Consider the following 22,706-nt stretch of genomic DNA (forward strand, 5'->3'; position numbering starts at 1 on the left):
GGCGATGGCTGCACAACGAATGAATGTACTTTATGCCACACTACATACTTTTTATGAGTATCTTAATTCTCACAATTAACCTAATGATATAGGTATTATTATTCCCATTTTATAGGGGAATAAGCTGAGGTACAAAGGTTTTAACTTCTCTGAAGTCACGAAGCTGATAACAAACAGCACATTTTCTGGGGTTTACCTGCACTTTCATATTATCTGTTTCATTTGGTCCTCACAAGCTTGCGAGGCACAAATGGCAAATACTAGTATCTGCATTAGAAATGAAAACAAGACTCAGAGAGTTTAAATAACTGGTAAAAGTTACACAGCTAGTAATTGCTAAATCCAGAATTAGACTATCGAGGTCACGTGACTTCAAATCTTGCATTTTTTTCCATAGGCCAGTCTTTCTTGCCGGTAAGAGGTTACTTAAAGGTCACTCATCAAACTGCAAGAACAGACAAATGCAATTAAGATAAAACAAAACAAGAGTGCTATTTAAAAAATCAGATTCCAAACTTTTCGATTAAACCAATTTCGAGGCTAATTCAGTTTTAACCTCCTTCTCTGTATACCCTCCCACCCTCTGCCCTGAGGCTTTAAAGCATATCCATACAAGGTGTCTGGCCAGGAGGTTCTTATTTGTATCTTTTTTTTTTTTTTTTTTTTTTTTAAGTAGGCTACCCAGTTGGGGCCCAACGCACAGCTTGAACTCACGACCCTGAGATCAAGACCTGAGCTGAGACCAAGAGCCGGACACTTAACTGACTGAGCTACCCAGGTGCCCCTGTATTTTCTAAGACATATATTTCAACTCTTATTATATATGTCAACATACAGGAATACGTTCCCTAGTGAAGAGAAAATCATGCAGCTTGTCTAAGACTAAATAAAAAGCTTCTCTGACATATGTACCAAATATTGACGACTTTCCCAATTTATCCAATCAATACTTACTGAATACTCTATGCATCAGTCCCTGGGCAAGGGATATAATGATGGATAAGACCTTATTTAGAAGTGGAGATAGATAAGGAAAATACATTACAAAGGAATGTAACATGTAGTCATTATGGGTATATGAAAAGTAGAGACCAATTTTGTCTAAAGGAATTGAAAAAGCCTTCAGAGGAGGTGACTTCTGAACTAGAATTTGGAGAATGCATCTTATTCCAGGCAGAGAAGGAAATTTAGGAAATTCTAAATAAGCAAAGGGAAGTAGAAAAGTAGTAAGTAATGAAAGGGCTTGTACGATGTTCTGTAGAAAATGACAGGTAGCTCGAGCATAGGACATACAGCAGGAGGCAGTGATGAATTAGAAAACCAGGTTAGAATCAGATAAAGATCCAGGAATATATTCTGCAGCCTAGAGGTTTTCAGACCCTTTTTAGTCAAAGAACTATCTTCAAACACATTTTTAGGCAAAACACAATATATAACTACAGAGCTTATCAGATAGAAGGGAAGCAAGGAATCCGTCTACACAGTCTGCCTCACCTTGACATCCCGTTACCAGTGTTCCCTACACAGAGACCTAAAGTGGTGCTAGCTAGTATTCAGTGTGTAGGCCTCACCAGCAAAAGGCTACCAGTTTGTAGGAAGTAAAGAAATTAAAAGTAAGCACTCTGAAACTTTGTACTACAATTTGACAGAATAATTTTACGTTATTCAATCTAATAACATTTTGAAGTTTATACTTGGACTTCAAAAAATTTCATCTAATAATTTATTTTTATTGTATTTAAAAACTTATTAGTCTAAGATGAATGTGCTCCCTCACATCCGGTGTCGTATGTAAACGCTGAATCACTAAATTTTACACCTGAAACTAATATTACCCTGTATGTTAACTAACTGGAATTTATCTATTTTTTATTTATTTTTAAAAGATTTACTTATTTATTTGAGAGAGAGAGAGTGTGTGTGTGCACAAGTGCGCAAGCTGGGGGAGGGGCAGAGGGAGCGGGAGAGAAGCAGACTCCCCGCTGAGTGCAGAGCCCCGAGGAGGAGGGAGGGCTCCATGCTGGGGCTCCATCTCAAGATGGCCCTGAGATCATGACCTGAGCAGAAATCAAGAGTCTGATGCTTAACTGACTGAGCCACCCAGGCATCCCAACTAACTGGAATTTAAATAAAAACTTGAAAAAAAAAAAATGGCTCCTTCAACACGTGTAGTTTAAGCAGCACTGCTCTAGAGGTTTCCCAACTGATCAGCTCTATAATCCTGAAAGTTAGAAAAGTAACTCCAGTGGCTGTTTAGAAGAAGAAGATCAACTGGTAAATATAAACCATAAATAATACAAAAAAATAGAACATTCCAGATGATATAAGGATTACCTGTGTAAATGTTAAGCATCTGGCAAATGCATAAGGACATTTAAGTTCACAGAAAGGGAAGATCTCTGCAAACTAAAGTAGCAGATTTTTAGAGGAAGAAAGGCCTTAAGCCATCAATTTCCAGACCTAAATTCATTAATTCAACAGATTTTAATATTCTTTATTACATATGTATATATGTATATCTAGTGAGACATCTACTATACACTAGGTGCTAGGGACACCATACTGAACAGAAGGTATGATCCCTGCCATCACGACAGATAACAGTCTACCAAAACATACAAACAGATGTGTCATTTAAAACTATTATAAACACAACAGGTGGCTCAGTCAGTCAAGCATCTAACTCTTGATTTTGGCTCAGGTCATGATTTCAGGGTTGTGAGATTGAGCCCCACGTGGCTCGGTGCTTAGCGTGGAGTCTACTTGGGATTCTCTCTTTCCCTTTCCCTCTGCCCTTCACCCCCCCCCCCACTTGCATGCTTTCTCTCTCTCTCTAAAAAATAAAAAAAATAGAGAACTATTTTAAGTAGTACGAAGACAAGTCACATGGCACCATGAAATCATCAACACAGAGATTAAAGAGATTCTGGGCAATGAAGGCAGCAGGTGAAGGACGTGCTGTCTTAGTTGAAATCTGAAGAATGAGTGGAAATTAACCAGGCAAGAAGGGGAAAGAGCATTCCTGGCAGAGGGAACAGGCATGAGAAAAAAACTGTGCGGTGAGATGGGTACTGACAGCCCACAGAACAGAAAGAAAGGAAGTATCACTGATGCAAGGAGCAAAGTGAAAAGAGGTTACATAGGTAGATGGGCCAGGTCAGTAAAAGTTCTGTAAACTACAACATAGATGAATAAAGACACCATACTAAGTGACATAAGCCAGTCACAAAAGAACTATATGATTTCACTCATAGGGGTACGTGGAAGAGTCGAAATACATGCTGCCACAGAGACAGAAAGTAGAATGGTAGCTGGAGGGGCAGGAGGGAGGGAGAAGCAGGCAGTTATTGTTTAACGGGTATAGGGTTTCAGTTCTGACAGATGAAAAAAATTCTGGAGATGGATGGTGGTGAAGGTCACGTAGTGTGAATATACTTAATGCCAAAGAACTGTACACTTAAAAATGGTTAAAATGATAAATTTTGTTATGTATATGCTACCATAATTTTCAAAATAATTATTTTTTAAAGTTCTATAAGCTACATTAAGATCAACAGGAAGTGTGAAGAATTTTAGTACAATTGTTAGACTTCCAGGGTTTTTGTTTTTTTTTTCAGACTTCAAGTCTTTAAAAAATTAACCCTAGAAACAACATGGAAAATGGATTAAAGGGAGCCAGCACCGTCGTAGGTAGAGTAGTTAGAATGCAACTGTAGTAATTCAGGGAAAAGAGCACAGAAGCTTGGACCAGGATGGTGGCACTGAAGATTCACTCATTCATTCAACAAATATTTAATGAATGCTATTGTATGCCAAGCACTGTGATAGATGTTATATATAAGAAGACTGGATCCCACTTCCATGGAACTTCATAAACAAACAAATAAATAAATAATTACCTTTCGTGATTCAGTACTAAAACAGAAATAAACAGTGACCGGGGAAGGACAGTCAGGGAGGCCTCTGTGGAGATGTGATTTCAAGCTCAGAAAGAACTAACCAAGCATCAAGGGAAGACTTCCCAGGCAGAGAGAACAGCGTGCGTAAAGTCTCAGACACAGGAAAGAGCTTCACATATTTAAGGAAGAAAAAGGTGCCAGTGTGACTGGAATGTAGCCAGGGGATGGTGGCACCCTGTGAGACGGGCTAGGAGAGTAGGCTTCACATCATGCAGACTGCAGGGCAGACACTGTATCTCCAGCACAATCGGAAGCCACTGAAAGATTTTAGGCAAAGAGGTGGCAGATCTGTGGTGACTACACCGACGGCGGGGAGGGGGTAACATGCAAAAGTAGAAGCAGGAAAACCATTTAGGGGTTTAATACGATGGTCCAAAAGGAATTATGACGCCTTAGGATAGAACAAAAGATACAGGTGAAAAGACTCATTAGATATTCAGGATACAGACCTAATGGCTATTATTTATGAACTGAAAATGGAGAAAAAGTCATTTCAGAAACAAGTACCAGTTTTCAGGCCAGGGCAAATAGATGAATTTGGAGGTTGTTCACTGAAATAGCTAACAGTGGGCAAGCATCATAATCACCTAGAAGGCTTTTTAAAGATACTAATTTCTGTGTTCCATTCCTTTGGAAATCCTAATTTAATCTTTGTTTGTTTGTTTGTTTGTTTGTTTGAGGGGGTTGGGTGGTGTCCATGGGATTTTTAATTTAAAAATCTCTCCAGGTGTTTCTGATAAGCAGCAAAGTTTGGGAGTCACTGCTGTAGACAAAGTTAACCAGAGTTGGTTTCTATTGCTTGCAACCCTTAGTACCCATATGACACCGAAACTGGTATTTGGAAGAGAGATCCCTAAAATGTAGAACTGACTGGATTAAGGTTAGGAGCAGAACAGTGCAGACCTCTATCTCATGCTGAGAGTTTGGCCATCCATATGTGGCATGAGAAAGCTGATCACACTGTGGTCTGTTTTGTATCAGGACTCACTCCTATCAGGTATACTGCAAAGACACATGGTAGGGAAAATGCAGGATGTGATGTGTACTGGCTATACAGGTGGCTTTCAATCAGTTCCTATAAAAAAGAAACTGCTTAACATGAAATAGGGGAGACATCCAAAATACTGAATAACCTGTAAGGCCACACCAGTGCATAATGGGGAATATCAATCCTGAGTCAAGGTGGACAATCTGAAAACACTGGGTACGAAACAGGGCTTTTCTAAAAAAGTTTCTAGAGCCTGCACAGGAGGCTTGCTGAACTGGAAAATTACCCAGGGCTAAAAATGGTACAAGTAAAGGCAGAAAGGCAGGACCTACAACTATGGATAAGACTGAGACATAACAGAGTCTTATTCTCCTAGGGTCCTTTCAAGCACCTCTGTTATGCACTCCTTGCCTGATGAAGTTGGGATACAATGTAGAAGCAAGGAGAAGTTTATTAATAATTCTCTTCACCAGGCCCTGTTTCCAACTAAGTAAGTCAATAAATTCCTTCTTCGCTTCAATCCATTTATGCTGGATTTCTGTTCTTTACAACCAAAAAGTGTTAATATACTACCAACATTTAAAAAAACTAGAGCGCTGCTTTTTTTCCCAAAAGGGTCACCAGAGGCACTACCGCAAATCTACAAAAATACAATCTCCAAGTCAAGGTCTCTGTTATTCTTAATATGTGTTCCAGATGATCAAGCAGATTGGGAAAACAAAAGTCTGGTTGTCTCCTCCCATACTGATGAAACAGTAATTGTTATTTCCAGCAATACAGAGGAAAAACATTATAACAATATTTATTTAAAACATACCAAGAGCCCGCCACCATATCAGCATCCATCACAGTATGCATATAGTGGGGAATGAAAAGTGTAAGACATTGCCTTGCCTACCAGGATCCCATGGCCTTTAATTCATGGAAAAGGCAAGACCTACAAATATATCAGGGATTGCTAAACGTGTCTGATCAATGGGATAAACTAAGTATCATTTTGCTAGATTAGGGGTGAAAGACATAATATTTAAACCCCTTTCTATCACACAACAAATCTATTTCCAAAATCTGGTCAGTGTAAAATACATTTCCCTCTTAATATAAGGTGAAGGAGCACAAAAAAGAAAAAAAAAATATGTATCATGAAAATAGTCCATTAATTCAAATTTGGATTTAACCAACATGTATTTGAGTGCTTACTATGTAAACATTTACTGTATTAGGCACCTAAACATAGGTTTTCATTGATTACTAATATTCAGAAACACCAGCAAATCAGTAAATTGTCTGAATTGACATTTCTCTTTTCAGCCTAAGAGTTTATTTAAAGACCATCATTAAGGAATTTAGCATATCAAAAGAAAATTGTTAGTGTTGAGAATAAAGAAGTCAACAAAAACATTACATAACGTTATAACAAATTCAAATAGTAGTTCTCAAAAAGACAACTCTGACACGTAAGTGTCCAAGTCAGCATTAAAAAAAATCTACTCATTGTTAAGGCAGTTAATAGCATTCAGCCCAAACCACCAACCCTTGTTTATTCACTAGGTAAAATTGCCTTAGGTAATTAAGTCAGAGGGATAACAGTTGGATCACCTGGAGAGTAAGTTCTGGAGCAAGAAAAAAGCAAGAGAATTGCTGGCTCTGCTGGTATTTGTTCAGTAATATTTTCAAAGCTTTTATATAGACAGAGGATATCTAGGGTCATTAATAATTATTTACAGAATGTCCTTGAAGATAGATGTCTAAGAATGGTTTCCTTTAAATGTAGGTACAACTACAACTGAGGATGAAAATACACTTAGTCGAAGAACTATAAACTCTGTTAAGAGACTTCTCAAAAAGTTTTTTCTTAACTCAATCAGGACTTCTAAATTAGTATAACTCTAAGAATCATATCAAACTTATAAAGCATTTGCAGAAAAAGTAACTACGCAACTCATATGTAAGGGCGGTAGGTATTAGCACTATTTTAGGGTCACACAAATAGCTCCAATGAAATAACACTCCTGTACGAACAGCATCACTTTTGTTCAGAAGCAAATATGGCAACATAGCTACAAAAAACCTACCAAATAATGGCATGGTGCTTCCAGTGAACAGGCAATATTATGTGGTAAGAATCTCTTACATTTGTCTGAGTCCTCTCTGCTGCGTAGCATTTGGCATATTTTTGTCATCTACATGCATGAGGCACCGAAGTGAAAAAAGTTTATAGGGATAGTGGGCATCTCTGAATGGGAAGATAGGGGAGAAAAGACTGGAAATAATGCTGGGAAGAGCACACAGAGGGCTTAAATTACATAGTAGTCCTCCCTTAACCATGGTTTCAGTTAAAAAAAAAAAAGTCAATTCTTACAAGTCATCCTTGCCTCCTATACAGAGAGTCTCAGAACTATGTAACGCTGCTGGTGGGGAGAGCACAAGGTGACATATGAAGGGGTCTAGGGTTGAAGTCAGGCTGGTCTGGGTTTGAAAGAGTCCTATCACTCATAAATTGTATGATTTTGGCCAGATATCCTTCAGCCTCCGTTTGCTTATGCGTAAAGTGGAGCCAGTAATACCTTTTTGCAGATGGGTGAGAACATATATCTGCATGTTGCAATATGCCTGAAAGATACTCAAAAAAGTTATTCCCTTTGTTAGTATGGCACGTTCCACAGAGTTGGTATGCTTTAAATACGTTCTGGAAAAAAGTGGGATATGTATAAACAAACACAGAAGATGCTGGTTGTTACTTTTATATTGCATAAATAAATCCTTAAACAATTTCACATGCCTTCATGTTTTTTCAGGTACCTATTATGTGCCTGACGTAGAGAAGCCACTCAAATGTTTGGTGATCCCTCCATTAGATTTCTTGGGCCAAGAGTTGAGAGAATGAGATTCCAGTTTTATGACCCTGGACCAAGAATTGTTGGACTACAGGTTATATGTGCTTTAGTTTTAACAGATATTGCCAAATTGTTCTTCGCCATGATTGTACAATTTCTATTCCCATCAACGGTATCTAAGAGTTCCCTCAACTCTACATCCTAACAATATTTGATATCATCAGACTTCTTAGTTTTTGCCAGTCTAATAGGTTTGAATAACATGTCATTAGAGTTTTAATTTGCCTTTAATTACTGGTCAATGACCAATAAATATTTAGATTGCCTCCTTCATGCCTTGTTATTTTTCTATGAATCTGTCTTTTTCTAATCTATCTGTAAGAATCCCTTATTATTACAGATAGGGTATTTGGCTGACACATGTACCACATATATTTAATTCTGTGGCTTGTCTTTGCACTTTAAAAATTATGGCATTCATCTTTGTCACTGTATGTAGCAGTGTCCAGCAGTCAGTAGACATTAATAAACATTTGTTGAACCAATGAATGAAAAACTGAACAAACACACAAAGAAATTGGGTGTTTTAACTATATTCCCTTAATCTGGAATTATGACTCTCTAGGCCTATTAGGCCTTGTAAACTTTTATACCCCCAGGGCACCTGGGGGGCTCAGTTGGCTAAGTGTCTGCCTTTGGCTCAGGTCATGATCTTGGGGGCCCTGGGACTGAGCCCTGAGTAGGGCTCCCTGCTCAGTGGGAAGTCTGTTTCTCCCTCTCCCTCTGCCCCTCCCTACCCCCCACTCGTGCTCACTCACTCTTTCTCGCTCTCAAATAAAATCTTTTAAAAAACACACACAAAAAACTTTAACACTCCCAAATTCACCTTTAAAATTCACTGATTTTTAAAGAAAAAAATTTAATCTGGTTTGAAGACTTTCTGATAGTCCTTGGTAACTGGAGGTAACTGGAGACAAGACAGAACACCAAAATATCAAGGTTGGAAGTCTAAAATTCTAAATCATCTAAGACAAATGATTGTCTGCTCTCTTTTTAAATCTCTCCAAGAACAAGCATACTGGCTCTCATGTTTTCTATTACTTTACAGGACATAATGACTAAAATAGCCTTTATTTCCATCAAGTTTGAATGTCCCAGAGGAAAGTCCACATAAGCATGAGTGTAAAGCAATTATAATAAATAAGAAAACACTTGAAAATATGCTATAATATGCCAATGAGGAACAGACATAGCAATTAAAATGAATATACAATAAAAATATACTTTAATTTAAAAAGCTAACAATTGTAACATTTACAGTAAATGTAGAGGGAAAAAACAATGCAGCAGCCGTTATGTGTTTCAAAATATACAGAAATTAATACATGATGACTTGCAATAGAAACAGTAAGAAGCTCAGACAGCACAGAGTCTTAAAAAGGAGGTCACAGGAGGCAACGGATCATTCTGGACAAAATACAGGATCTGTGGTAAGATGTAGTTTTGAGTTGTTCTGACACTGTCTAGCTGTTTGATATTGGGCACATCATATACTCCACCTGCACCTCAATTTCTTATCAGTATACAGAGTTTATAATGATCTGAAATCCTACCCAACAGGGTTATTATGTATTTCAGATTAAATAAAATGTGTGTGACACCCTTCAATAATATGCAACAGTAACTGTCTATCCTTCCTAACCTTCCCGTCATCCCAGTGTCATCTATAGCATCCCTGAAACTCCCAGGCAGAAGGAGATATAAAGTCCTCTGGAACGGATATTGTAAATTTGTGTGCTCAGGCTGCCCTAACAGACCACAGACTGGATGGCTGAAACAACAGAAATATATTTCCTCACAGTTTCACAGGCTAGAAGTTCAAGATCAAGGTGTCAGCAGGGTTGATTTCTCCTGAGACCTCTCACCCAGGCTTATAGCGATCGCTGTTTTCTCCCTCTCTCTTCACATGGTCTTTCCTTGGTGTGTATCTGTGTCCTAACCTCTTATACTATGACACAAGTCATAATGGATGAGGGCCCATCTGTATGACCTCATTTTATCTTAATTACCACTTTAAAGGCCCTACCTCCAAATACATCCACATTCTGAAACACTGGAGATGAGGACTTCAACATACACATTTTGAGGGGGAGGGGAACAAGAGACATAATTTAGCCCACAACAGATACACAGATATCCTTCCATACCACCTACCACGTTTAGCACTTACTGTACTGTAATACAATTATTACTTTTGTCTCCTCTAGTAGACTACGAATGCCTGCACAGCACCAAATATTTCCTCTACTTTTTAAAAAGATTTTGTTTATTTCTTTATGGGGGGGGAGCAGAGGGAGAGAGACAAGCAGACTTCCCACTGAGTGCAGAGATCGACGCAGGGCTTGATTTCATGACCCTGAAATCATGACCTGAGCCAAAATCAAGAGTCAGGTGCTCAACCAACTGAGCCACCCAGGGGCCCTTGAATATTTCTTATTAATCTCTGTCTTTCAAGTGTCTAACACAGAGCATGTGTTTAATAGAGCGCACCACTAAACTGCTGGTATCTGAACCAATGACACCTTGTTCTGTCAAGGAACAGTTAGAACTAATTTATCCTATGAGAACGTTTTTAAAATGGAGTTTGTAATATGCCAGGGATTTAAGAGAAAGGACAAATTTTTCACTTTTATCTTTCCAAAAGGAACTCTGTTCTCAAACTCTCATCCTTTCCATCTCAGGCTCTATTCTCAGATTATATATGTGGAGCTTCCCTTAAGCCAAGAGCCTAGAGACTTTACGTGCCCACTGCAGAAGTCAGTGACCTCTCTTCCACTCCACTGAATTTCTGGAGTGTTTATGGAGTTATGTATTAGAGTTGGTTAAGTATGTGTCTTACCTTCCCCTCATCAACAGTGAGCTCCCTGAGAGAAAGGACTATGCCTTAAATATCTCTGCATGATCAACAATAACTATTTACTGAATAAACATAAATTTCTCTAAACCAGAATCACTCTTGAGGAAGAGAAATTTTCTTAGACAAAGAAGGCAGGGCAAGAAAAGTAGCAAGGATGTTGTGTTCAGTTTGGGGCATACTGACTTTGTTTTAAGGAATATGTCCTAAGGAATATCTTTTTATTAGGTTCATTTCAATTTCAGAAGTTTTTCACATAGTATATTGGGACCTGTGGTGCTGGGACATACTGATTCTAAAGTAGACAGGATACCTAGCTACTTGTAAAGCTGACTATAGGTAGCTAAATACACAGTTCTAACACTCCGAAGAGAATCCTGACTATAGACAGAAATTTGAGTCATGAGCATAAAGATGTTACTGTACGCCAAGTGAGTGGATGAGATTGCTAAGGAAATGTACAGAAGGTGGCTTAGGACCAAAGACAGGTAAGAGAAGGGAAGCTCTCATCCAAAAAACACTTAGGATGAAGGGGTCAGGGAGGAACCAACACACTGAAGTGCACCAAAGCCAAAGGAAAAAGAATGTTTTGAGGAAGCGGGAATGATCATGAATGTGAAATGCTGCTGCAAAGGCCTGAAAATCGCCTGCCTCCCCCTGGCATTGGCAACAAGGAGAAGGCCGATGACCCTGACAGAGCAGTTCGGAGACTCTGTATGATTTGGGCACGTTTCTAAAACTTTAAATCTCGTTTCCTTTCTTTGCAAAATAAGGAGACTTATCTCCTCATGAGTGTTTTGAAGATTAAGTAAAAAGCAATAACAAAGGTAACATATATGAAGGTGACATACATAGCATTGCTACAATGTCCTGGACACCGTGGAGAGCTCTTTCATACAGATTCCCTCACTTTAAAAAATCACACACACACGCACACACACACACACACACACACAATCACAAAAATCTTCAGGTACTACAGTACTTAACAGGTACTATTATCAGTCTCATCTTCAGATAAGGAAACTGAAACTTATTAAGCGAAGGAGACTAAAACCAGAATACAAGGAAGAGTTAAGAATGAGAAAGTTTAGGGGCGCCTGGGTGGCGCAGTCGTTGGGCGTCTGCCTTTGGCTCAGGGCGTGATCCTGGAGTTCTGGGATCGAGCCCCGCATCGGGCTCCTCCACCGGGAGTCTGCTTCTTCCTCTCCCACTCCCCCTGCTTGTGTTCCCTCTCTCGCTGGCTGTCTCTCTGTCAAATGAATAAGTAAAATCTTTAAAAAAAAAAAAAAAAAGAATGAGAAAGTTTATATACTAAATGTATATAACTCAAGAAGTTTGAGTAAAGGGTAGGAGATTAGATGTTACCTGGAGGGAAACATGGACTTAAGATTTTATTTACCAGATTTACTTGAAGATGGGAGACTTCAAAGCAGATTTAAATTTAAAAAAAGGAGTCGGAAGAGAGAAAGAGGTTGAAGGAAATGAAAAGATGGAGGTCAGAGATGTAACCTTGGGAAAGAAGAAGAAACAAGAAAATACAGATATAGTTTTAAGAAACAGGTTTGACATAAGACCTCATGGAGACTAGGGCAAAGAAATGACTACGTATTGAAAGCCCAATGGCAGTAATCTGTAGGAGTGTGTGATTTTCTCCAGCAGGGCTCAGAGCTACTACCGCCAAGAAGAAACAGGTTTGACTCAGCAAGGTTTGAGATTTTGCCCAGCCAAGGACAGAAGAACAGTGGAGCAAGGGGATAGAGGATTAATGGCAAGAGAGTGAATGAAATAAATTATAGACTAAGGAAATTAAGCTGGATAGGGAAGGAAGTGAAGATAGGCCTCAATGAGATAAAACAACAGAGCTGACGGTCGCAGGCAAAGGCCAGGTAGAAGACATTCTGAACAATGCTGCATGTCTTCATTTATAATTTCAGAAGTGGGCCACCTCTGGTGATAAGGCCCATGGTGTGACTGTGATGATCACTTAAGCTGAAGAAGCTATTGTGTGGAAGAAACAATTATCTGTGTGAATACTGAAGTTACTAAGGGTGAGGATGGAAACTGAGGTAGAAAGAAAGACTGCACATGCTAGGTCCTAAGTGATGGAGAAGATCTATATACAAGAAGACAAGAGTGGTATAGCCCCTGTACCACAGAACACAGCAATTTGAAGAAGATCGACAAGTAATGGTCTGGAAGTCATGGTACACAGGAAATTGTGGTCATCCTCATCTCTCTCATTTTGCACAGTGTGGGAGAATGCGCTGCCCCATGACTCCTCAGGTGAGAGCCTGACTTCCGCTTAAGGCCACAACACACACACAAAATCTAGGAAGAGGGTTAATAGGGTGGGAAATAGGGGTTTCAGAGAGCAGATGGAAAGGTATGAATAGGGAATAAACAAGCAGGGTTGGGAGAGAGGAGGAAGAAACCCAGTCAGCACAGGAAAAGCAGTGTAAAAGACAGGTGAGTGGAGGCGACAGGACAGACAGAAGATGGTAAGACTTGCTGGCCTTATGTGGCCATAAGGTCATCAAAATAATTAGCTCTAGCAGTGCCCTGGTGGCTAGGGAGTTAGCACTAAGGCCTTGGCAATGGTTTGAGGGGAGGGGCAACATCTGAGTGCCTATTATGTAACTGACATTATGTAAAGTGCTTTACACTTCTACCTTAGTTAAACCTTACACCTAACACAAATGAGGGAACTGAGGATGAGAGAGGCAAAGCGACCAGCCCAGGCTGTACAATTAATATTTAGTGACATTTAGTATAAAGAAGGCAGATTTTGAAATCAAAGCATCTTGTCACTTTCTACCAGTAAGATCTTATACATTTCTTAACTCCACTAAGCCTACCTACCAAGCAAGCTTATCTCCGAGATTAAACTACAACTATAAAACAAACCCTAACAGTTATTTTTTTAAACTAAAACTGGCCTTGTTTTCAAATGTGGAATTTCTTACTTGGTTTACTTCAAACAAAAATCCCAAGTTTCTGAAACTATAAATTTTAGATAGGAAACTGAGGTAGGCAGACAGGATATACAATCTATGGTTCCCTAGGCTATGTAGCATCAAGTCCAAACTCCATAGTTTCAGGTCTTTAACATTATGGCCCCAGCCCAACTCTCCGGCCATATCGCTCACTGCTGACTCACACCAATACTCAGACCTGTGGCAACTATCCATTTTTAACAAACAAACTCTATACTTTTCTCCCTTGGTATCTACACCTAAATTATTTAATGTACTGAAATTTGTTCTCCAGTGCCCAAATGAAATTTATTTTGAGTGTGAAGCCTAACCTTGCTTCCAAATATTGAGAAACGATGGCTCCCTCCTCTGAACTCTGCACCCCTTTGCTTTTCCTCTTTGAGTACTTATTCCCTTATAATTTGAGTAAGCATGAGGAAAGTTCAGCCAGCAGAGCTTAAGTCCCTTAAAGGTAGCTAAAAGAGAACTAACACTTCCTTTGAATTACTTTTCTGGTGATTTTATACACATAATTTCATGTAATCTCTGTGACACCTTATGAAATAGGAATTTATTTTTTACAGGTAAGGACACTGAAAGTAGGTTAGACAATTTGCTTACAGTCCTAAGGTTAGTAGGTGACAGAGTCTAAATTTGAATCTTGGTCTTTCTAATTCAAAATGTAGGCTCTTCCCAGAAACCGTGGGTATAACATCTGATTGTTTTATCTGATTGCTTCCCTGTCCACCTACTAATCATCAGTGGAGAAACCTCCGTTGACTTTCTTGTCATTAAATATCAGCAGAAAGGATTTGATATAGGGTACTCGCCCTTTTCAAGACTAAGAACAGACTCTTCAGAGCCAAAAGTGATTAATATGAGTCCTGAATAAAGATGAACAGATCAGAACCCTGCTCCCAAGAAGGAAAAGTGAAAAACCACTACTTTTCCACTCTTCCATTTAAAAACTCCTCCTCCTTTGAGGTCCGCCATCTGGCTATATCACTCTCTACCCCCCCTCCTCATCTGTCATCTGCCACCCTTCCGATTAATCCCCTCCATTCACCACCGCACCTGGGTCACAATCATCCTCTCCTCCCCACAGCCTAGCATCCTAAATCACTTCACTATCCACACAGATGACCCATTCAACACAACAGCCTCGCAGCTCCTGTCATACTCGGCTTCACCGACCTTCGCCTCTGCTGTACCTCAGCTACCCACACACAGAGACCCAGCTGTCACCTAGAAGAGCTCCACACCACACAAGTGAACTCCAATATTTCACTTTCAGACCACAACCTCCCTTTTTTCTAGCTTACTTCCACCACATCTGTTCACTGATTTAATTCAAGCTACTGAAAAATCTTCAAGTCCAAAACCGAATCCATCATCCAGTGTTTCCTGTCTCAGTTAATGTCACCACCATCCCCCTAGTCACCCAAACCAAAAATCTGAGCGCCGTGCCGGACTCCTGGCCCTCTCATCTGCACACCCAGTCAATCATAAAGCCTCACAGATTCTCGCAACTTCATCCCTTTCTTCTCATCCCTATGACCACATTTTAAAAATGTATTCTACCGTGTCTCATAAAAACTTTTCAGTGATTAAAAACATCACCCACTGAATTAATTTCTAGATACCTATGCATACAAGTACAAGGTCTACTATGACAGGGTCTCTGCCTATTTGCAGCCTTACTACTTACCATTTGTCTTTTTTTAAAAAAAGATTTTATTTATTTGAGAGAGAGAGGAAGTACACAGAGGGAGAGTGAGGAGAATCAGACTCCCCACTGAGCAGAGAGCCCGATGTGGGACTCGATCCCAGGACCCTGGGATCATGACCTGGGCTGAAGGAAGACACTTAACCAACTGAGCCACCCAGGTGTCACCCGCTTGTGGTTTTTTTATGCAAGCCATTCCTTCTCTCATATTGATGCTTTTCCTTGAGCTGTTTTCTCTGTTGGAAGCACACTTTTTACCCTTCTCTGCCTGTCTTCTTCTTACCATTTATTATTTGGGTCAGGTGTCACCTCTTCCCCAAGCCTTCTCTCAAGTCCTAGGCTAGCCTAAACGTCCTGACCTTGGGGCAACCACAGCATCAAATGCATCCCTCTCACCTTTTATTCTAAGAGAACCTATTTGGGCATTGAATTTACCAGCTCCACCAGGATTGAAATTGCAGCTTATTCATCTTTGTATACCCAGCTAAACACACATATAAACATAGTGCCTGACACAAAGTAGATGGTGAGGCTTAAAGTTTAGGACGTGATGACTTTAAATTTGCAGTGGTATATTCACACCAGTTCTTTTTCAGAGTTGTCAGTATTTCCAACCGTTAACTTCAAGTTCTTTGAAGGGAAGGAACCAGAGCCTTTCCTGAGCCTGTATAGTTCCGTACAGAATGGTTCTATACAAATTTTACCCAACTTATGTAAAAGGGAAATAGCATTTGCACAAACAAACCAGAAATCAAAACTTGACATGTGTGCCGCAAACTTCAAAACCACTGACCAATTTAAAAAATAAAGACACAAGAACAAAGATAAATAACCAATTCTGACTGCTGGCATGTGCTTGCCTATGTTATAAAAACAGTGAAACTTTGCTTAGAATTTGAACAGGGTCCCAGACACAGGAGTTTGGCATTTTATCTACAAGGCCATCACATCTCTGCTGGGCTTAAAAATTACTAACCTGCAGGGTTGCTTAGGGTAGTTTAGGATGTTGGTAAAAGACACTTTTTAAAAACTGAACCCTCACATACCAAGGCTAAGTGATGAAAAAGCAAGCAAAAAATAATGCTGGTAAGCAAGCAACAAAAAAATGTTCTTTTTCATAGTAATTTTGGGCCTTCTGCTGGCAGTTAGAAACAGAGCAAAGAGTTCAATGTAATAAGCATTTCCCTCTCCAAGTAAATATTAAATTGCAGTCTGGCCCCAAACTGAGTCTCAATCGTTTTTCAGAGTAAAAATAATAAGCTCCCCTGTTTGCACGGTGCATTGCCACACTCTGATATACACCAGCTCATCTGATGAAGTGTTCATAGATATTTTTTTTAAAAATGAGGGGAAACCCAAACATCTTCACAAAACAGGATCTCTTTCAGTTCATTTGGACACAGTACTGGACTTTTTTTTTTTTAAGTTCAAAACACAGCACAGAAATGAGGAAGGGAATACTTTTTATTTAAGCAGGTCAATCTTTGGAACCAAGGAACTTCTTGGAGAAACTCAATAGGTTTTGTCTCCTCACACACATTACGAAGCTCTCCTTTAAAGAGGATATGGTCAAGCTCATTCAGAGAAGGGATCAGAGAACCTCAGCATTTAAGAAACAACTGAAGGACCTGGAATTAGTGAAGAGAAGACTCTTGGGGACATGATGAGTATCTTCAGATATCTCAACCGCCGTCCACAAGGGAAAGGAACTAGGAAAAATGGGAGGCAGCGGTTTCTTCCAAACAAAAACATATTTCTAAAAACCAAAGCCGTCCAGGAACAGAACGGGTTTCCTTGGAGAGAAGTGGGTTTCCCATCACTGGAGGAGGTGTTCAAACAGGTTAGTTCAAATGATGAGGGTGGATTTGGGGATTTTCAAAGGGACTTCGGTATGCGATGGGAGAAAGGAACCCTAGATGACTTTAAACTCCCTTCCAGTCCGAAGATGTTCTGGGGTTCGCCCGTCTCCCGGAAACCCCTTGCATTCCTCTCCTGCCTGCTCTCAGCTGTGCCCCGGGTCCAGCCCGCCCGGCCGCTCGCCCTCCGCGGTGCCCGGCGGCTCCGAGGTTTGAAACCTGCTCTCCCCGCCCGTTTCCGGCGGCCCACGTGAGGGGTCCCGGCGCAGCTCTGGCCGCGGGAGCCAGCCCGACGTCCGCGGCTGACAGCTCCGGGCGGGCCCTCCGCACGCCCGCCGACCTCGGTCTGAGCCGCCCCGGCCCCCAAGCATCCCTCGGTTCTCGCGTCGGAGCGCAGCGACAGACGCGCCGCAGACTGACAGCCGCTCCGACTCCGGCCTCCGCGCCAAGCCCGCCCCCGCCGGCCCGGACAGGGCTGCCGCCGCTCGGACCCGCCGCGACGCCGACCCTCCAGACGCGCCCCCGCCCTCGGGGCTGCGCCGCCCGGCCCCCGGGGCGCCCCTACCGCGTCACGGCCGCGGGCCGGTCACTGGGCCCCGCCGCCCGGCCGCGGAGGCGCAGCGGGCCGCCGGGGCTGGGGGCCGGGCTGACACGGCTGCGAAGGGCCGCGGCCGCGCTCGGACCGCGGACAGGCCCCCGGCCCGACAGCCGGCAGACGGACGGACGGCGGGCCCTGAGGGGCGGGGGCGGCGGCCGGGCAGGTTCCGCCGCCGCCTCCTCGCCCGGGGCGGTCCCCGCCGGCCCAGGCCCCTCAGGGCGCGGGGAGCGGAGGCGGCGGCCGAGGCGCTTACCTGCGGGCGCAGCGGCGCGCGGGGCGGCTCACTCCCTTCCCGCCGCCATGTTTCCGCTGCGCAGGGAGCCCGAGCGGACGCGCGAAGGGGGCGGGCGGGGGCGGCTCCGGAGGGCGGCGGGCGGGCGGGCCGGCGGGCTGGCGGTGGGGGGCTCGACCGCGGCGGCGGCGGCGGTAGCGGCGGCGGCGGCTCCCCGGCCCCGCCTCCCCCCCCCCCTCCTCCTCCTCCTCCTCCTCCTCCTCCTCCTCCTCCTCCTCCTCCTCCTCCCGCCGCGGGGTGGCGCGCGCCTCGGCCGTTGGGCCCGCGCGCGGGGGGCGGGGCGGGGCTGCGCGGGGAGGGCGCCACCGAGCGGCCCGGCCTCGCTTGCCCCGCCGCCTACGTGCCCGGGGCCGGACCCGCGCCGGGCCCGGCTCTCCGTCATGCGTCTGCCGGCAGGTAAACTGAGGCCTGGAGAAAGCTCGGGGTCGGGTTCGAGTCCCGCCGCCGGTCACCCACTCCGAGGGCGAGACCGCGGAGCCAAGAGCGGTCACGTCTCGGCCCCACAGCCCGGCTGACGCCGGGCGCCGCCTCGGGCGCAGAGCGGGTGCTCTGGGGCTCGAGTCCCCGCCCCGCTGCTGACCCGCTGTGCGATGGACGACCTTGAGCAAGTGACCTCGCTCTCTCCCCCAGGGCCCTCGTCTCTCCCGTGATAGTACTTTATCCCAGGGGCTGCTGTGAGGTGAAGTTAATGCTTGCAAAGCCCACGGAACAGTGCAGGGACCTGGTAAGTAAATGCCCAGTTAAGTACGAGCTCCCGCGGTCCCTCCGTGGCTCACCCATTCAGCAAGTACGCGGTGAGCCCTCTGCGCCAGGCACTGTACACGAGGTCTTTCCGTGCCCGCTAGCGCTCCGTTACACTCCTCTGGATGAACCGCCGCATCCACCGCGGATAAGCCCTAGCAGAGGGATGAAACCCCGTGTCCAAGGTCACCCAGCCAGGAAACGACTGAGTGGAAAAGATGGATCTCCAGCCTGTTTGACTTCTGCCTGCAGGGTGGGGTCAGCTCTGTTAGGGTGGGTCAAAGGAGGCACCCGAGAGTCCAACACGGTCAAGCTGGCTCTTGAAAGAGCCTGCAAGGGCGAAGCTAATTTCAGGCAGAGAAGGATGGCTGCAAAGACATGATACCGTATGGCTGGCTGGTGTGAGTGGTGTGGCGGGAGTGTGGGAGACACGTGCATATGGCGATGATGCCGCTGAAGCTATACAGGGAGAGGAAGCCAGAACCTGGGAGGAGGTGTTTGTAGGGTCTAGAATGACACTGAATGTCCTTGTATGTCTACCTTAGAATTCACCTTGTAGGCCAGTGGTTTTCATCAAGTGCTCCTGGGACCCGTGGATGTCCCTCGGATCCTTTCAGGGGTCAGTGAACTCCAAATTATTTTCAGAGTAATGCTGAATGTGGTTTGCTTTTTTTTCACCCATTCTCTCACAAGTGTACAGTGACGTTTTCCATAGAATGTAGGACATACGATATTGCAACAGCTTAAATGCAGAAACAGATTTTAGGATCCAGCTGTCTTCTTTTAAGCCAGGCGTTGAAGAGATTTGCACAAATGTAAGACGCTACTCTTTAACATTTTGTTATAGAAAATATAGATATTTTTCATTGGAAATGTGTTCATGTTGACATGTAATGAGTTTATTATTGTAATTTTTAAATCAATAAAAATTTAGAACTTTCTCAGTTTTAATTTCTAATATGGTAAATATTGACAGAAGGAACAAACTGCATGGAAAGGGGTCTTAAGACCAAAGGGTTTATGAATGCCCCTGCTTGGGCACTAAGAAGCTACTGAAGTGTTAAATGGGGAAGTAACTTGATCAGATTTGCGTTTCAGAACGCTCTCAAGACCCAAGCCAGGACTTGAGGGATATGTTCACAAGGCACCAGCATTCCAGGCAGAGGGATAAAAACAGTAAAGTGCAGGGCAGGTAAGCAACAGCGCTAGGACACAGATGATGTTGGTCTTTTTATTCCAAATTTGGTGTGGCCTCACCACCTGACAGGTCAGCACCAGTGCAAGTGTTTTATTCCTTTGTTTCCACTGGCCCTGTGTACTGAGGACTGTGCTCATGTTTGCTGTGAATGCTGTTTCTCCTTCTGACCCCAGCACACTGTTACCTCTTACTGCCTGTTTTCAGAGAAGCAAGTCAGGGAGGCAGATGAGAGGAAGGGAAGAAGTTACCAATGACAGCCTGAGTAGGCCTGGGACTTCTGGTGCAGGGTCCTTTAAAGCTACACAGCCCAGGCTATCCTCCACAGACTTCTAGGGCTCTATAGGCAGTGAGGGGGAAACAACTGAGTCAAAATTTCTGCTGTCTGGAAAACCGCTTTTGAAGAGAAGTTCCCCCAGAGTGCTGAGTGTCTGTTCCTTTAACATTAAAATAATTATCCATACCAGGTGAAAATCTTTTCAGGGTATATTAGGAACTTCCTAGCTATCTGGAACTTCCAGAAATAGATTTATTATTTTCTTGATTTGTTATGAATACGAACTGGTAGCAATATCGGGCTTTATTATGAAGAAATCCTCTTGGGCTGTTGAAGAGTGAAGGACTCTATTCCACCTTAACTAAATGTCCCCAGAATGCCATGCTTTGGGGTTCTCATGATGGTTTCTTCAAGTTTCTGGTTGTTAGCTGCCACTTACCTTGCTGTCGTTATGCCCAACCCCTTCACACCTGCTTCTAATTTGCTAATGCCAAGAAGGTAACTAGTCCAAGCTCCCCAGAGCATCAAATAGTCTGAGCAAGGGTCTGAAGGACTGTTCTGGGGTGAAGCCCTGAGAAGGCCAGCTGCAGAGGCAGTAGAGTGGAGTGGTTGATTATGAGCTGTGGGGTTCGTCTTAACCTCTCTGGTTTCAGTTTCTTCCTCTCTAGAATAGAGGGAGGATAATCATATACCTATCTCATCAAGTTGTTGGAAGGATGAACTCAAAGCATGTAGTCTAGGTCACCAGCCCACTCCCCAACCCTTTTTCTTCTTAGCTCCAGTTCCATTAGACAATTCCATACAGTGTCCTTAAACTTCATGGATTACAAACCAAAATCATGACTCTCCATCCTAACCCTTCTCTTTCTAGCTGTGTTCCCCATTTCAGACAATGGCACCGCCATCTTCCCAGTCACCGAGTCTTAAAGCCACGGTGGTACTTTTTAAGATGCCTCCCTGTCCTCCGCATCCAGTCCGTTTCCAAAGCACTCTGCCTTTTCCCTAATGAAGTCCCCATTCCCTGGACTGTTGGAGTTTAACCTAATTCTGACTCTTCTCTCAAACTTTCCTCCCACAGCTGCCAGGAGCTGGAAGCATCATGAGAGTCCCCACTTCCTAAAACTTAGTAAGTACCTACAGGACAAAGTCCAGCGCCTTAGTCTCGAACTCAGGGCTCTCCATGGTCAGGCCATGACTTTTCTTTCTAAATTCATTTCTCTCTATTCTCCTTTACTTGGTTCACTTGTACTTTTCTACATTTGTCCTTTGCTACTCTGGGCTTTTCTAGAGCCTTCTAGAATGCCTTCGTCTCCATTTCTATATGTCCTAATCCTACCCATCCTTTAAAACTCTGATTTCATACTGCCTCCACAAAGCCTTCCATGATCTTCCTTTCAACTTGAATAATAAAAACCAACATTTATGTAATGCTTACTTTGAACCAGGTACTTTTCTACATGTTTTGCATGTACTATCTTAATTAATTCTTGTGACTATTTCACTTTCATAACAAACTTATGCAGTAAGCGTGACTCTGATCTGCACTTTACAGATGAGGAAACCAAGGCACAGGAAGGTAAAGTAACTTGTCCGAGGTCACACAGCCAGGAAATGGTGGAGTCCGAATAGGAAGCCAGGCAGCCCAGCTTGACAGCCCATTTTCTCAACCACTGGGCCAAAATGAAGTGAGCTCTCCTGCCTCCACTCCTGTTCGCTCGCACCGCAGGCCAGTTAGGGTCTTTACCACTCTCACCTCATCATTGGTTAACATGTTCTATCTTGTCTACTTACACAGTATTCTTAAGAGCAGGACCAGTGTCTGATCCAAAACAGTGCCTACTAAATTTCTTGAGCCTGCGAATATTTAGGAATGTTTTAAAGGGTGTAGAATGAACGGAATATACTATAGCAATAACAACGAATGATCTAAAAAGCAAGATTGACAAATCATGGGACCTTTGGCCAAATTTAGCCCGACTCCTATTTGTATATGGTTCAGAAGGTAAGAGTGGTTTTTACATTTTAAATGGCTAAAAAAAATCCAAAGAAGAATATTTCATGACAGATGAAACTTACATGAAAATAAAGGTCTCTTGGAACCCAGTCAGGTTATCTATGGCTGCTTTTGTGTTACAATGGGCCTTATGACCTACAAAGCCTAAAGTATTGACTATTTGGCCATTTATAGAAAAATCTGTCAAACCCTAATCTAGAGCCACATGTAATAACATGAAAATATCTGTGAAGTAGCATTGAACTGAAAAGGGTAAGCAGCATGTTGCTACTTATACAAAGTTTAAGAATAAGCAGAGCATCGTCTGTTTTGTTCGGGGACATGCATACACATG

At 43.0% G+C, this 22,706-nt stretch overlaps 1 protein-coding gene and 1 long non-coding RNA gene across 12 annotated transcripts in view; one reads left to right on the forward strand and one right to left on the reverse strand.

Moving 5' to 3' along the window:
- The window catches only part of SCMH1 (Scm polycomb group protein homolog 1), a 176,580-nt gene extending 158,346 nt beyond the window's left edge, over nucleotides 1-18,234 (reverse strand). For 7 of the 11 annotated variants that reach the window (XM_087865779.1, XM_045799852.2, XM_045799849.2 and 4 more), the window contains exon 1: nucleotides 18,107-18,234. The gene's annotated coding sequence lies outside the window, so the exon portion shown is untranslated. The remainder of the gene's footprint in view (nucleotides 1-18,106) is intronic. The other 4 variants (XM_087865780.1, XM_045799846.2, XM_087865778.1 and 1 more) reach the window with 1 other exon arrangement.
- Nucleotides 18,235-18,428: 194 nt separating this feature from the next.
- On the forward strand, nucleotides 18,429-19,826 carry LOC148109124 (uncharacterized). The gene is made up of 2 exons (XR_015726223.1): nucleotides 18,429-18,869; nucleotides 18,991-19,826. It is a non-coding gene; the product is annotated as an uncharacterized LOC148109124 (long non-coding RNA).
- Nucleotides 19,827-22,706: the final 2,880 nt, after the last annotated feature.

This window comes from Ursus americanus, chromosome 12, assembly GCF_024610735.1.
Source record: "Ursus americanus isolate L20-20 chromosome 12, mUrsAme1.1.p, whole genome shotgun sequence".
NCBI lineage: Eukaryota > Metazoa > Chordata > Mammalia > Carnivora > Ursidae > Ursus > Ursus americanus.